The following is a 15,114-nucleotide window of genomic DNA, read 5'->3' on the forward strand; positions in this document are numbered from 1 at the left end:
ATGCTATGAATAAAAAGGACAGTGGAGGATTTCTTTCAGCAGGGGAGGCAGCAACATGTGGAATCCATAAATTCAGAGGCATTGGCAGAAGTGAAGATGCCCATTGCTGTAGCAACATCCTCACCGTATGAGTTTGGCCGTGGCCCTGGCTTCCAAAACTTCTTTTATTTTTTTCTGCTCTTCCAAGCCTATGTCTCTGGTTTTCCCTGTCATTTCGGAGCTACCCTATATGCCTTCAACATAGTTTTTTTTTTTTTTTTTTCCCCTTTGTACATGCATACAGTACACCAGTAAATAAAAGCTTACTGGAGCTTACTTTCTGCCCAGACAAGCCAGAGGCATTCTCTGTTGCTTGTAACCCAAATTCTGACTGTGAGGTATTCCCTGCCAAGCTCCCAATCACTGTATCATAGTTGATGTTCTGGGAACAGACTCTGAGATGGATTTTGGCATTCCAGATCTTTATCAACAGTGCCTTTGGGATCAAAACCAATGAGAGAGTGGGGAGGGAGGCAGGATTGGGTGAAGGAAACATTGACTCGTGAAGTAGACCCAACAACAACCACAGCCAATCCCCGGGAAGCTATGGAGCTAGAATGACTTCTGAGTTGTCCCAAGTTGGACCGATCCATCACCATTGGATGTGGTGTGGTCCAAGGAAGAGGTGCGACCTTGGACAAGGCGGCTCTCTGTAACCAAAGCAATCCTAGAAGGAAGGGGCCTACCAGGGTGAAGGCTGCCTGTTGACAGTTCTCTCAGCAGGTGGAACAACAGGTTCATCCTTGAAGGGGCATCTGGGCCACACATCACAGTGTTTTTACAACCACTGCTATCCCACATGGTGACAGACAAACAAGGACAGGAAAAAGCAATAACATAGAGAAGGATTTGAAAAGTAAATAAAACCCAAATTGTCATTTGCAGTCAATAAGATTTTATACATAAAGAACCCAAAATATTCTCGAGGCAGTAAGACTTTACAAGGTTCCTTGATAAGTATCAACATATAAAAATTGTTAGCCTTCTTCAGCGTCAGTAATAACCAAGTAAAAATCACAATAAAATGATCCAATTTGCAACAGCAATAAAAACTACAGATACATATCAAGGCATAATTTTTAAATACTAAAATGATGTGAAGGATCATCATGAAAGACCAAGATAAATGGAGAAATACCCCATTTTCAAGAGAGGGAAGGCTCAATGTCTTAAAGATGTCAATGAGTCTACAAATTCAATGCAATTACAGAGTCTCAACAGAATATTTTCATCAGACTTCACTAACTGATGCTGGAATCCACATGAAATAGAAAAAGCCTAAGAATAGTCAATTCCAGTTCTAGAAAAGAAAAACAACTTAACATAAGCAATAGAGCTGGAAACCATACCCAGATAGTATTACCCAAGAACGACAAATTTAAAAGACTAGCAACAGACTGGGAGAAGATACTTTGTAAATATAGAAAAAAGATTATTATACAGAATATATTTTGAAGGCCATCTATAAATCAATGAGAAAAAGACAAACACACCAACAGAAACATAGACAAGAAATGTGAACAGGCAACTTACAGAAGAAAAAACCAGAAGGGAAGAATATATGACAAAATGCTCCATTTCACTAGTAAGTGGAGTAAAAACAACATCATTTGAAGTGCAATTTCACACTGGATTGGGAAAAATGGAAATGTCTGACAATACCACCCAGTGACAAGAAAGCAGAAAAAAAATCTTCTCATACTGATAGGATAGAAGATAGGTCCCACTACACTGGGGAGCAATTGTACATTATGTAATAAATTGTGAGATGTGCATTCCCTCTTACCCAGATTTTCTACTCTTTGCCCTAGAGCTAGAGTTCTCCACTGAAGCTGCTCATTAGAATTATCTGCAAGGTTTTTAAGAAACAGCCTTGGAGATTTTATCTTGATAGGTCTGGGATAGGACCCTTGAGGACCATTGCCCTAGAGAAACTGTCACACTTGTGTGCAAGGAGACAGGAACATGTTTATAAGAGCAAAAATGTGTTAACAAATCAAATGGCTATTGACAAAGGAATGTCTGAATAAGTTGCAACATATACGGGTTTGTATATGTAATAATGTGTATGTATGTGTCCACACACAACACACACACACTCCCATCAGAGGAAAGAGCCAAAGCATGTTGATTTGTTAATGGGAAAAGCTGGAAAGAACCAGGAGAGATGGAAGCTATGTGAGAGAAGGATTGACTGAAGGAACCAGGTCCCCAATGAGGGAGGATCTAAGAACTGCTTTGGAGGATGGAGCCAAAGCACAGGTGGAGGACTTGATCTCCAGGAGGCTTAGGTAAGCAAGAGGGTCAGGTGGGTCAGGTCTGGGAAAGGAGTTTGAAGGGAATTTGCCTGGGGTGGTCTATTTTCTCGGTGAAGTAATATAAATGATCTACTGAGAGTGGGGAGGAGAAGGAAGGCAGTTAGCAATTATATTTCTGGAACTTTAGAGTGTTTTAAATTACTTTTTATTGTTTTTCAATTGACTTGTTGGTTAAATCCAATAAAAGTGCTTTCATTTTTAAGATTAACCTTCTGTTTTTAATTTTTTTCACATCCAGAGCCAAGTTTTGTTTTATTTTGTTTTGTTTTGTTTTGTTTTCCTTGAGCAGCTAGCGTTTTGTAAACTGTCCACAGGACAATGACTTACAAAAGAATCCATTTCTGCATGTGGCTCATAACATCAGACATATATGCATTTTTGAATAACGCTCCCCAACTAGACTTCATAGTTCCTAATACAAGGACTTCCCCACAATTACTCTTAGACAAAAATAGATTTATTGGGGGAACACTATTGATATTTTCAGCTTTATTGGCATTTAACAGTTGAACCAAAGCAATTGAACGTGAGTCGGAGGCAGAGTCGTGTTGAGAAGCTGCACTTCCTGACTCAAAACCGAGGCCACACATCTTTCCCCAGGGCAAACACAAAGGTTCGGGCTCTCTGAATAGGCCAGCCAACAGCATATGGAGAGAATGTACTAAACAAAAGGACCAATAACGTGACTGCAGTTTTTGAAGGCTCCAAAAAGAGCAATTGCACTAATTTTGGCATCAGCTACTTTACAAGAAAACAAACTATGAGAAAAGGGAGATCTAAAAATGTTCTTTCACTGGAGACCTATTATCAATTGCACATACAGAGTTGCTCTTACGTTCTACACCTGCAGCATTGTGTGAGATAATTATTTTATTCTTTGCTCATTAGAACAAACAGACCTCCCAGAGAGTAATGTGCATTCTTATTTTTTTAATGGATTTATGGACTCAAAGTATTGAATACCAAATTTTCTGTGGGTTACTGAAAAGGCACAGAGGGATTCTAGAACAGACTGGTTGTCAGAGTCCAGGCGCTTTGTATCCAAGGAAATGGACTTAATTTAATCCAGGTGACTGGCTATTCAACACAATCTTTTCTTAATTAGTGATACCTTGACCTCTTCTTGTGGAGTCTCTTTCATGAGCTACATTTCTTGTAACTAACTAGTCTTATTTTCCCACATGACTTCCCACAGTTTAACTGTCATAGAAAAATCTATTTTTTAAAAAAACAAGATCCTCTAGTTGAAGAATATCCAAATGGCCAAAAAGAGGCAACTTTTCTCTGCACTAGTTTTGTGAAGATAATTTTTCCCCAAAATGGAAATAGTGAAAGGCAATTCTTGGATTCTTCGAGAATCTCAGCAGCAACACTGGTAGGAACAAATATTTAAATAGGAAAATGTTTTCCATTTCAGGTGTGGGGGTGGAATTCTAAGATAGCCTCCAAGATTCCTGACTGCTAGAATGTCCACCTTATCCCAGTTATTCAGTCAAACAATATCTAGGTACAGCTGTGAAGAAATTTTATACATATAATTAAAGTCCCTAGGAGTTGACTTTAGGATTATGTGGGGCCTGACCTTACCAGGTGAGCCCTGAAAAGAAGTCAGATCAATTCTCCTGTTGGCCTTGGAGAAGCAAACCTCCATGATGTGGAGAGAGTCGCCTAGTAGGGGACTGTGGGGGCTCTAGATGCTGAACACTGCTGTTCCAGAGCCACCAGGAACTGAATTCTGCTAATAACCAGTGAGTTTGGAAAAGGACCCTGAGCCTCAGATGAGATCAGAGCCCTGGCTGACACCTTGATTTCAGCCTGGGGAGACCCCGAGCAAGGACCTAGCTAAGCCATTCCCAGATTCTTGAACCGCCAACACTGTGAAGTTAAAAATTTTGTTTTGTTTTAAGCCACTAAGTTTGTGGAAATTTGTCCTGTAGCAATAGAAAACCAATATGCTAAAGAAGTGTCAATGTAGCTTCTTGACTTACAGAGACATTATTCACTTTTTTACTGGCCTTCTGGTTGGTTTCTGGAGCACGCAGATCCAGCCTCAGGGTGAAATATGCTTTTTAGAGAGTGTGACTTCCAATTGTCATCTGCACAGTCCTCTCAAATGCCTGAGGAAGAGAATGACAAAGATGGTCTAAGACAGAATTCTCACGATGGATGAAACTCACCTTACAGATACTCTCCCATGACGGTATCCAGTCCAGTTCCCACTCCCAGGCTGTAACGACACCCCTTTCTCTCTCTGCTTAACTAAGCAAATGATTGAAGGCAACATCATAATAGTGATAATCTTGAATCCGTTCTGATTTATTTTTTTTGTTTTAAAAAAATAAATTTGCTTTCAGTGCTTGTGACAGACCTCGCAACTAGAGCTGAAAGCTTCTTTTTTTTTTTTTAAAGATTTTATTGATTTATTTGAGAGAGAGAGAGAGAGAGTGAGAGAGCATGAATGGGGGCGGCGGAGAGGGAGAAGCAGGCTGCCCACTGAGCAGGGAGCCTGATATGGGGCTTGATCTCAGGAACCTGAGATCATGACCTGAGCCAAAGGCAGACACTTAACCACCTGAGCCACCCAGGTGCCCCTGAAAGCTTCTTTTTTTAACATTCAGTGAAGGATGATTGAGAATTTATGGTGTAAAGGATTGTAGTAAGTACTGTAAAAGTGGCTTCCTATGTTTGCTACCCAAAAATATTCTATTCATAGAATCAGGAAGATCTGTGATTACCAAATTCTTTTCCACCTATCAACCCTGTTCATAACTTTTTAGTCATTTCTTGTCTTATCAAAACCCAAGATGGGGCAGACTGTAAGCTCCTTTAGGCTTCTCTTATTTGTCACTGGAACATACACAGTATTTGATAAATAACGTTTTGAATGAATGAGTGACTGAGTGGCTAGTGGAAAGTGCTCTTTCCCCAGGAGGGTCTGTTCAGAGATTTTTGTTTGTTTGATTGTTTTACAGTATTTATTAATATTTAAATAAATATAAACATATATGTACACTATATACTCTTTTGTCTACATGATTCATATACAAGAACAGAAAAGAAAAAAATATGTAGTCACTAAAATGCAGCAGTTTCTTTTTGAAACCCAAAGAAGGCATAAGAATATTGTGTTTTGAAATTAAAGGTATTCTTTAATAACAGGGAGTGAAGTTGTAATGCCATTAAAAGCTTGGATTGTATACAAGTATTAGGTGATTGAATAGAGTTAAACTAATGTTTAGCCTTTTGGCATGTTTCATTAGCTATTTAATAATATTCTTCTAAAAAGCAAACCATTCCAGGAGAACAGCATAAAACAGAATAATATTTCCATTCATCACATCCAAAGCAACAGTTCTCTCATTCTACTCATTTTTGTGTTCCATTTATGTTTTTGTGAAACCAAAGGAAAAAAGATGAAGAAAGGAGTTTGGGGCAAGAATCAAACTTATTTATGGCAGAATTTTGAGAAAATGCCCTTCTCAATGACAATTATTCTGGATCCTTGGTGAAGTTCTTTTTTTAAAAAACCACTTTATTGAGGTATGATTGACATACACAAGGCTGTACATATTTAATGTATACAGTTTGATGAGTTTGGAGGTAAGTATACACTCATGAAACCACCATATGGTATAATCAATACCATAAACATATCCATCACCTTCAAAATTTCCTCCCTATGTATGTATATGTGCAACAAGAACACTTAACAGAAGATCTGCCTTCTTAAAAAAATTTTTAAGTACACAATATTGTTAAGTACAGGCACCATGCCGTAGAGTGGATCTCTCTAGGACTTACTCATCTTGCATTACTGAAATTTTGAACCCTTTGATCTAAGCCTCCTTGCTTCCCTCTCGCCCTCACACCACCCTGGCCCTAATAATAACCATTCTACTCTCTGCTTCTATAAGTTTATTTTAGATTCCTCGTGTAACTGGGATCATGTAGTATTTGTTCTTCTGTGTCATTGCCATAATGTCCTCCAGGTTTATCCATGTTGTCACAAATAGCAGAATTTCCTTCTTCTTAAAGGCTGAATAATATTCCATTATATGTAAATACCATATTTTCTTTATCCATTTTTTATCCATTCTTCCATAGGGGGACATTTAGGTTGCTTCCATATCTTGATTATTGTAAATAATGCTGTTATGAACATGGGAATGCAGATATCTCTTTAAGATCCTGGTTTCAATTCCTTTGGATAGGTATCCAGAAGTGGGATTGCTGGATCACATGGCAGTTCTATTTTTAATTTTTTGAGGAACTTCTGTATTACCTTCCGTAGTGGTTGCACTGATTTACATTGCCACCAAAAGTGTGCAAGGGTTCCCTTTTCTGCACATCCTCGCCAACACCTAACAGATGTGAGGAAATATCTCATTGTGGTTTTGATTTGCATTTCCCTGGTGATTAGTGATGTTGAACACCTTTTCATATACCCATTGATCATTTGTATGTCTTCTTTTGAAAAATATCTATTCAGGTCCTTTGTCCATTTTTAAACTGGGCTATTTATTTATTTATTTTTCTATTGACTAGTAGGAGTCCCTTATATATTTTGGATATTAATTCTTTATCAGTTATATGATTTGTAAACATTTTCCCCAATTCTGTAGGTTATCCTTGCACTTTGTTGTTTCCTTTGCTATGCAGAAGCATTTTAATTGAATGTAATCCCATTCATCTATTTTTACTTTTGTTGCTTATGCCTCTGGTGTTATAGCCAAATCTTGTCAAGGCCATTGTCAAGATTTGCCCCTGTTTTCTTCTTGGAGTTTTATAGTTAAGTCTTACATTTGAATTAATTTCTGTGTATGCTGTAAGATAAGGGTCCAATTTCATTCTTTTGTATGTGAATATCTAGTTTTCCCGATACCTATTATTGAAGAGACTATTCTTTCCATATTGTATATTCTCAACACCTTTGTCAAAGATCAGTTGACCATACATGAGTGAGTTCATTCCTGGGCTCTCTATTCTGTTCCATTAATCCACATGTCTATCTTTATGTCAGCACCATACTATTGATAACTGTAGTTTGGTAATATAGTTTGAAATCAGGAAGTGTGACGCCATCAGCCTTGTTTTCCTTGCTCAAAATTGCTTTCGCTAATCGGGGTCTTTTGTGGTACCATATGAATTTTGGGTTGTCTTTTTCTATTTCTGTAAAACATGCCACTGAGATTTTGATATGGATTGCATTAAATCTATAGATCACTTTGGGTAGTATGGACATTTTAACTATATTAATTCTTTTGATCCATGAACACAGGATATCTTTACATTTATTTGTGTCTTTTAAAATTTCTTTCACTAATGCTTTATAGTTTCCTTTTTTTTTTTTTAAGGATTTATTTATTTTAGAGAACGAGAGTGCATGTGCACATAATCAGGGGGATGGGCAGAGGGAAAGGGAGAGAATCCTCAAGCAGGCTCCCTACTGAGCATGGAGCTTACCCTGCAGGGTTCAATCTCAGGATCCTAAGATTGTGACCTGAGCTAAAATCAAGAGTCGGACACTTAACCGACTGAACCACCAGCCACCTTCAGTGCTTTATAGTTTTCATCTATAAAGTTCATCTATACAGTTTTCACCTTGTGAAAGACAACAAAGTCTTTCACTTCCCTGGTTAAGTGTATTCCTAAGAATTGTTCAGGGAAGAAAGCTGGTCATAATCTCTTCATGGTTTTCTTGTGGAATCAGAGTTGTAAATGGAAGGAGTAAGGGTAACAGAGTAATCTTAGAGCTCAGAGCTGCAACCAGAAGATGTTTAAGTGTGGTATTTTCTTGACAGGCCCTAGACAGAAACAGAGCATTGGATGCCTAGAAATGCTAGGCATTTAAGGTCTGCTAAAGGGCTGGAAAGAACACAGTCCATAGGTTGGGTTAGATACATGAAACCTTGCTGGAAGAAACACAGATTTAGTGGCTTTGAAAATTTGCTGGAGGCAACATGATCCAAAACCCATCCACTAGTTGTTTCTCCACTGAACAGTGGAGTTGCTACTCATCAAGTTGTGGTGTTTGGAGCTGGGAGAAACCTGAAGAAAGTGATTTTTTAGGCAAGAATCAGGGTTCCACAAGACTCAGTTCGCTGTACAAATGCCACATGAGCTAAGCTCTGGGTCTGAGTGGGTTTTTCAGGAGCTCTGGAGGCCCCACCCCTCCAGGGTTTCTAAGAAAAAAAAAGGGGGAGGGATGTGGCCCTTTACAGTAGAGACTGAGCTGAGACAGAGCACACCTAACTTTTCAGGGACTGGACGTGTGTGGTCACGGTGTATTGCAGGGATATGGCATTGGTGGAGTGCAGAGTAATGGCTGAAGCAAAGAGAGGGGCTGGAGGGGTGTAGCAGATATGAGGGGGTAGAACATGGCTGGGTGATAGGAACACGACCAAAAGGTGGGATCGAGGTGTGGTTATGGTGGGAAGAGAGTGACCATGGACAACACAGGAGCTAGCCAGGAAAAGGGCCTTGGAGGAAAAGAAATGGCGAGTGAAGGAGGGGACATAGTTAGAAAAGAGAGCATTGGCCAAAGCCCAGCAGGTAGAGACATGGCCCTATGAAGGGGTGTAGTGGGTTGGAGAAGGCATGAGTTCTAGAGACCCAGGCAGGCCACAGTAAGAGGGCAATAGAGGTAGGAAGCAACCCAGAGGGAATGAAAAGAGCTTTGCCTGGGAGTTTGTGGTAGGACCAAGGCAGAGTGTGGAGGATTGGTCTGGAAAAGAGAAGCATAATAGATAGGGAGAAAGGGTGTGTCCCAGTTAGGAAAAGTATAGCCCTGTGGAGCCAAGGGACATGGCCTCAGAAGGTTGGGCATAGCCATGAAAAAGCACAAGGGTATATGGCTGGATAGAAAGGAGTGGGGTGGGGGTATGAGGGAGCATGACCCAGAATGAGTGCAGGGATGTGGCTATAATGGAGGGGATATGGCACCTACAGGAGGGACCAGACAAAGCACAGAAGGCCATTTATCCATATCTACAATTTCTTCTCTTCCCAAAGCCTCTGCTTCTTCCATAATTCTTCTTACCCACAAGTCTCTGTTCTCTCCCACAATTCTCTCCCCAAACTGTGTTCTCCCCTAATTCCATGTCTTTCCTACAGTTCTCAGTGGCTATGCCAGAGGGCTAGGTATGGCCTTGGAAAACCACTGTGTATGGTCCAAGCAGGAGGAGTTGTGGGGCTGGAAATTGAGTGGTCAGGAAGGAGCCAAGGTGGTGTGGCTTAGGAAGTAGGCACATGACTCACACAGACTGTGAGGGTGTGTGTGTGTGTGTGTGTGTGCATGCGCAGTGGGTGTGGACTCTATGGGAAAGGTGGGTAGAAGAGCAGCAGATCAATTTTTTAATCTCTCCCACAATATCTTCTTTTCTGTAATCCCCTCTTCCACAATCCTCTGTGCTCTCCCACAATCCTCTGTGCTCTCCCATAATTCTCTGTGTTCTCCCACATTTCTCTTTTCTCTCCCAGAATTCTCTTTTCTCTCTCAAAATGCTCCATTCCCTCCCCATATTCGCTCTGTCTCCCAGGGTTCTCTATTCTCTCTTACAGTTCTCAGTGGCGTCTCAGTAGCAGGTGTGACTGTGATGCTGCACTAGTGGCCCTAAATGGAAGGTGTGGCTGTCAAAACACCTGGCGAGTGGCCCTAGCGGGAGAGGTAGGTCTGCAGCATATGGGGTCATGATGGTCACGAAGGACCAAAGATGGCCCAGCAACGCAGGAGAAGCAGGCGAAAATACCCAAAGCCGAAAACTTCTAATTTAGGAATCATTTCCTCCTTTCTCTTTTCCTGAAAGTGGCTATTTTTTGTATTTGATCTTAAAAGTCTACATAGTTGAAGCAATAGGATCCCTTCCATATTTAATATAATTGGGCCCAGAATTTACAGAGAAACTGAAGTGGTTCTTCAAATCAGCTGCATGGGGTCTGCTTCTGCATGTGTTGGGAATACTGCTGTTGAAGACAATTATTCTTTCTCTCAGCAAATATTTATTGAATGACTGTCTGTGCCAGACACGAGATGAAGTGCCAGGGACAAACTGTTGAATAAGACACATGTCTAACTCAAGAAAATATGATGCGGTGCATGGCATGAGTCTTTCAAAAGGCACATCCAGGGTGCCATCAGTGGCCTAATACAGCCTGGGCATCTCAGAGATGTCTGAGCTGTCTTGAAGAAGCAGTATTAACTAAGAAGGCTTGAGGGGGTGATGCCCAGTGAGAAAGGACAAAGGGAATTGGGACTGCGGAGCACAAAGGAATAGAGATGACATCTGCTCAGGGACTGGCAAGTGGGTCTGTGTAGCTGGGGATTGGGGGAAGCCTAGTGGCTAGTGGTTGGAAATGAGAGGTGGATAGAGAACTGTGATCTTTGAAATAATGAGGAGCCATTAAAGTTTTTTCACTCAGGACCTGACACAATCATATTTGAATTTTAGAAATGTCATTCCTACAGAAGTGTAGAAGCTAGGAAGGAGGAGTGGGGTAAGACTAGATTGAGAGAAACGAGCTATAGTTGAGCCCAACAGCATATCTAGGCAATGATGAGGTCTTAAATAAGGCAACGATGTACATTATGAAGAAAAGAGATATTTAACAGATTTAGAGTATCTTCCATTGTCCCCTGTATAACATTTTAGAAAAAGTTTGTCTGCTTTGAGTTGAAATGGGCATGGATTTTAGAATTGGACAGTCCTTAGTTTAAATTTTAGCTCTCCACAGATTAGCCAAGTAGGGAAATACCTCAAGTCTTCAATTTCTTATCCATAAAATTGGAATAGTGATATCCAGCTCACAAAGCTATAAACATTAGTAACAACAATATAAAGTGCTTAGCGTGTAACTGGAACTTTGTGGTTGACCTGTCTTAGTTACTCACATATTTTAATTGTTTTTTGGTTTGGATTTCAGGAATTGCAGAATTAAATGCACAGGCATACCTTGGAGATATTGCAGATTTAGTTCCAGACCACTGCAATAAAGTAAATGTTGCAATAAAGTGAGCCAAATGAATTTTTTGGTTTCCCAGTGCATATAAAAGTTATGTTTATACTATACTGTAGCCTACAAAGTGTGCAATAGCATTGTGTCTAAAAAACTAATGTATATACCTTAATTTAAAAATACTTTATATGCTAACCATCATCTGAGGTTTTGGCATGTCATAATCTTCTTGCCTCAAAGTTGATGGATGCAGCCTGATCAGGGCGGTGGTTGCTGGGGCTGGAGTGGCTGTGGCAATTTCTTAACATGAGACAACATTGAAGTTTGCCACATGGATTGACTCTGCCTTTGATGAGCTATTTCTCTGTAGCGTGGGATGCTGTTTGATAGCATCTTAACCACAGTAGAATTTTTTTCAAAATTAGAGTCAATTCTCTCAAACCCTGCCACTGTTTAATATTCGAAATTCTTTGTGGTCATTTCAGCAATTTTCACAGCATCTTCTCCAGGAGTAAATTCCATCTCAAGAAACCACTTTCTTTGCTCATCCATTAAGAAGTAACTCCTCATCCGTTAAAGTTTTATCATGAGATTACAGCAATTCAAATATAATAATAATGAAAAATTTGAAATATGGTGAGAATTACCAAAATGTGACACAGAGACATGAAGTGAGCAAATGCTCTTGGAAAAATGGGACAGATAGCCTTGCTTCACACAGGGTTGCCACAAACCTTCAATTTGTAAAAAAAACACCATATCTGTACAGCACAATAAAGCAAAGTATGCCTATAATGCTAATCAATAGCAATCGTATTGGACCCCATGACCAGGATATATGCTTTCTCTGTCTTTTAATATTTCTATTATGTTAACTTTATTTGGTATCCAGTCCTTTATTATAAACAATCTCATGTTCCTTTTGGGGAAAAAAAAAAGGTAAATAAGAAGTAGGAGGATAGATGGATAGATAGATGGATAGCGAATCTATGGATGTCATTTAGTATAACCTTGATTATAAACCAACCACAAATGTAGTGGTTTAAAACAACAAATCTTTCTTAGCTCATAATTCAGTGGGTCAGCAATTTGTGCTGGAATGGCTTCAGCCAAGACAGCTCATCCCTGGTATTAGCTGGAGCCAATCACGCCTTGTGGTCAGGTGGAAGCTGATGTCCTCACTCACACTTCTGGTAGGCTATCGGCTATTGGCAGGGACAAAGAAAGTAACAGAGCTAGCCAAAGCTCTTTCACATGGTGGTTGTTGTAGGGTTCCCGAGAGAAGCATAAGAGAGCTATTCCCATTGAAAGCACTCTTTAGGTCCTTTCATCATGTTTGCTACATGACACCAGCCAAAGCAAGTAACATGGCCAATTCCAGACTCAAGGGATAAAGAAAAGGAAACTCTACCTTTGATGGGAGGAGATGCAAAGTCACACTACAAATAGATGGGAAGAATTTATGGCCATGTTTTGTAATCTACCACCATCTGGGCTAGCTTAAACTCTTTCCCATGGTGGTTGTTGAAGAGTTTCTTAGGCTGTTTCCCTAGCTGCTATCTGATAACTTTCACCACTTCCATCTCTGCTATTTGAGGATCTCCACCTTTTTGTAAAGTCCGGAGGGTCCTTCCTAGGGTCCCCAAAGAGTGTCTCATTGTTCTCAGTTGCCTCCTACCTGAGGCACCAGCACTTCCTCTCACTGGGTATCCCAGATCTGCCTGAAGCTGCTCTCCTCAAGCGCATTTAATCTTGCTAACTCCGGCTCCCCTCCCATGGATGCAGCAGTCTTTCTGGCATGAAGCTACCCCATGTCTGTGGCACTGTGGAGGAACGCTATTTTTCCCTTCATGGAATACTAATACGCCTTGTCCCTCAGTGTCTCAGAGTGTCTCGGAAACACACTTGTAGATTTTCCATGTAGCCTCCCTCCCACGCCCACCAATCACAGGTCCATTGGCTGTAGATGCAGAGTTGTAAGGAACACTGAATCTGAAGATGAATCCAAGTTTATGACCAATTCATGTTCAGGTAGCCCCATTTGGTGACTAAGTTTTGTCCACCTGACTGTTTCTTATATTGTGAGATTTTCTTTGTTTTTTTTGTTGCCTATAGATTCCTTGAGAGAATGTCATCAATTCACCCAACGAAGTCGGACGTGTCTGAAACTCTATCCTCAAACTGTAGATGAGGAAAATGAGGCTTAGAAAGAAATTCAGAAAATTGCCCTCGGTCTCCTAGCAAGTACACAACACAGCTGGGATTTGATCCCAGGCACTATGACTCCAAAGTTCATTCACTAATGGCCTCACTATATTCTGTCCCCTAAATGTAAATCATTCCACGAGGTATTCAGTTCAGAATTTTTGCTTTAAAATTTAGGTATAAATATAACGCAGGAGAGCTATGATTTCTTTCTACTAAAAGAGGACAACAGAAGCCAGCATGAGTAAAGACAGGAAAATTTAAAAGGAGAAATTCAGATGTAGCTGTTGTAATAAAATCATACCTGTGTGGTTTGTGGCTCTGGACTCCGTAATATAGTAGAGTATTCCTCTACTGAAAAATGGGGTTACATCACCTTCTGTATAAGGTTGTAAATATTAAATAAGTTAATGCCTACAAAGCATTTTAGCCCACTATCTGGTCCAGAACATGTTCTACTCAAAAACCACAACTATTATTATAAAACTTAAACCTTTTGAAAAAGGTGGAAAAAATAAGTAATTATTATACTACCAAATAAAACTAAAAAGTTTCCAGCCAACAAACGCAGCTTTCTTTCTGTTTTAGTACTCTCATAGTCAATGTGTTCTTAGCCTGTTTCCTATATTCTTTTCTATATTTTCCCCCAATCTTTGCTCCATTCATCCATGCGTTAGTCTTATTTGCTCTAAGATCAGTAGAATTTTTCTTTGACTTTCCCTTTCCTTTTTCTTTTCTTTTTTCTCCCTTTCTTCAAATACCACCCCATGAAGTTCTTCTTTTGATGGTAACATTTGCACTGGTTCCGAAGAATTTCAGTAGGTAGGGAATGCAATAAATCTGATCATCTATGATATTTGCAGAGACTAGTGAGCAGCTTAGTGTGTCTGGAACATAGGATACTACTGGAGGAATTTTTTGTAAAGGTAATTAGAAGCAAAGTGATAAAGGACTATGAATCCCAAAGTAAGAAATGCAGATTTAATGTAGGCAATGAAGGCTTTTGAAAGTCTCTGAAGAGGCAAATGACATGACAGATGTGCATATTAAGAAGGTAACTTTGGCACCTGTGTAAAAATTAGATAAAAGTGAATAATGGATTCTAGGGGTACCTGAGTGGCACAGTCAGTTAAGCATTTTACTCTTGGTTTGAGCTCAGGTCGTGATCTCAGGGTCATGAGATCGAGCCCCATATCGAGCTCTGTGCTCAACGTGGAGTCTGCTTGGGATTCACTCCATCTCTCTTTGCCCCTCCCCACTGCGTGCCCTTTCTCTCTCTCTCTCTAAAACAAGTAAGTCTTTTTTTAAAAAAAAGTGAACAATGGATTCTAATGAAGAGGGACTGGAAGTGGGGGAGATCATGTAAGATCATTTGGGGTCATGGCAATGGTCCTGACAAGCTATGAAGATGACGTGAGGCCTGGCAGAACAGCGGGAATGGAGAAGGTATCATCGACCCAAGAAGCATTTGCCAGGTTGAATTCACGTTTATCAAATATCCACAAAGTATCCATTCCCTTGCAATAAATGTTCTAGGTACCAAAGATAGAATGGGAACACAGTTGCCGAAGGTCCTGCCCTTGGGAGAGACCGCCGTGGT

Source organism: Phoca vitulina, unplaced genomic scaffold (assembly GCF_004348235.1).
Source record: "Phoca vitulina isolate PV1807 unplaced genomic scaffold, GSC_HSeal_1.0 scaffold5, whole genome shotgun sequence".
In the NCBI taxonomy this organism is placed as follows: domain Eukaryota; kingdom Metazoa; phylum Chordata; class Mammalia; order Carnivora; family Phocidae; genus Phoca; species Phoca vitulina.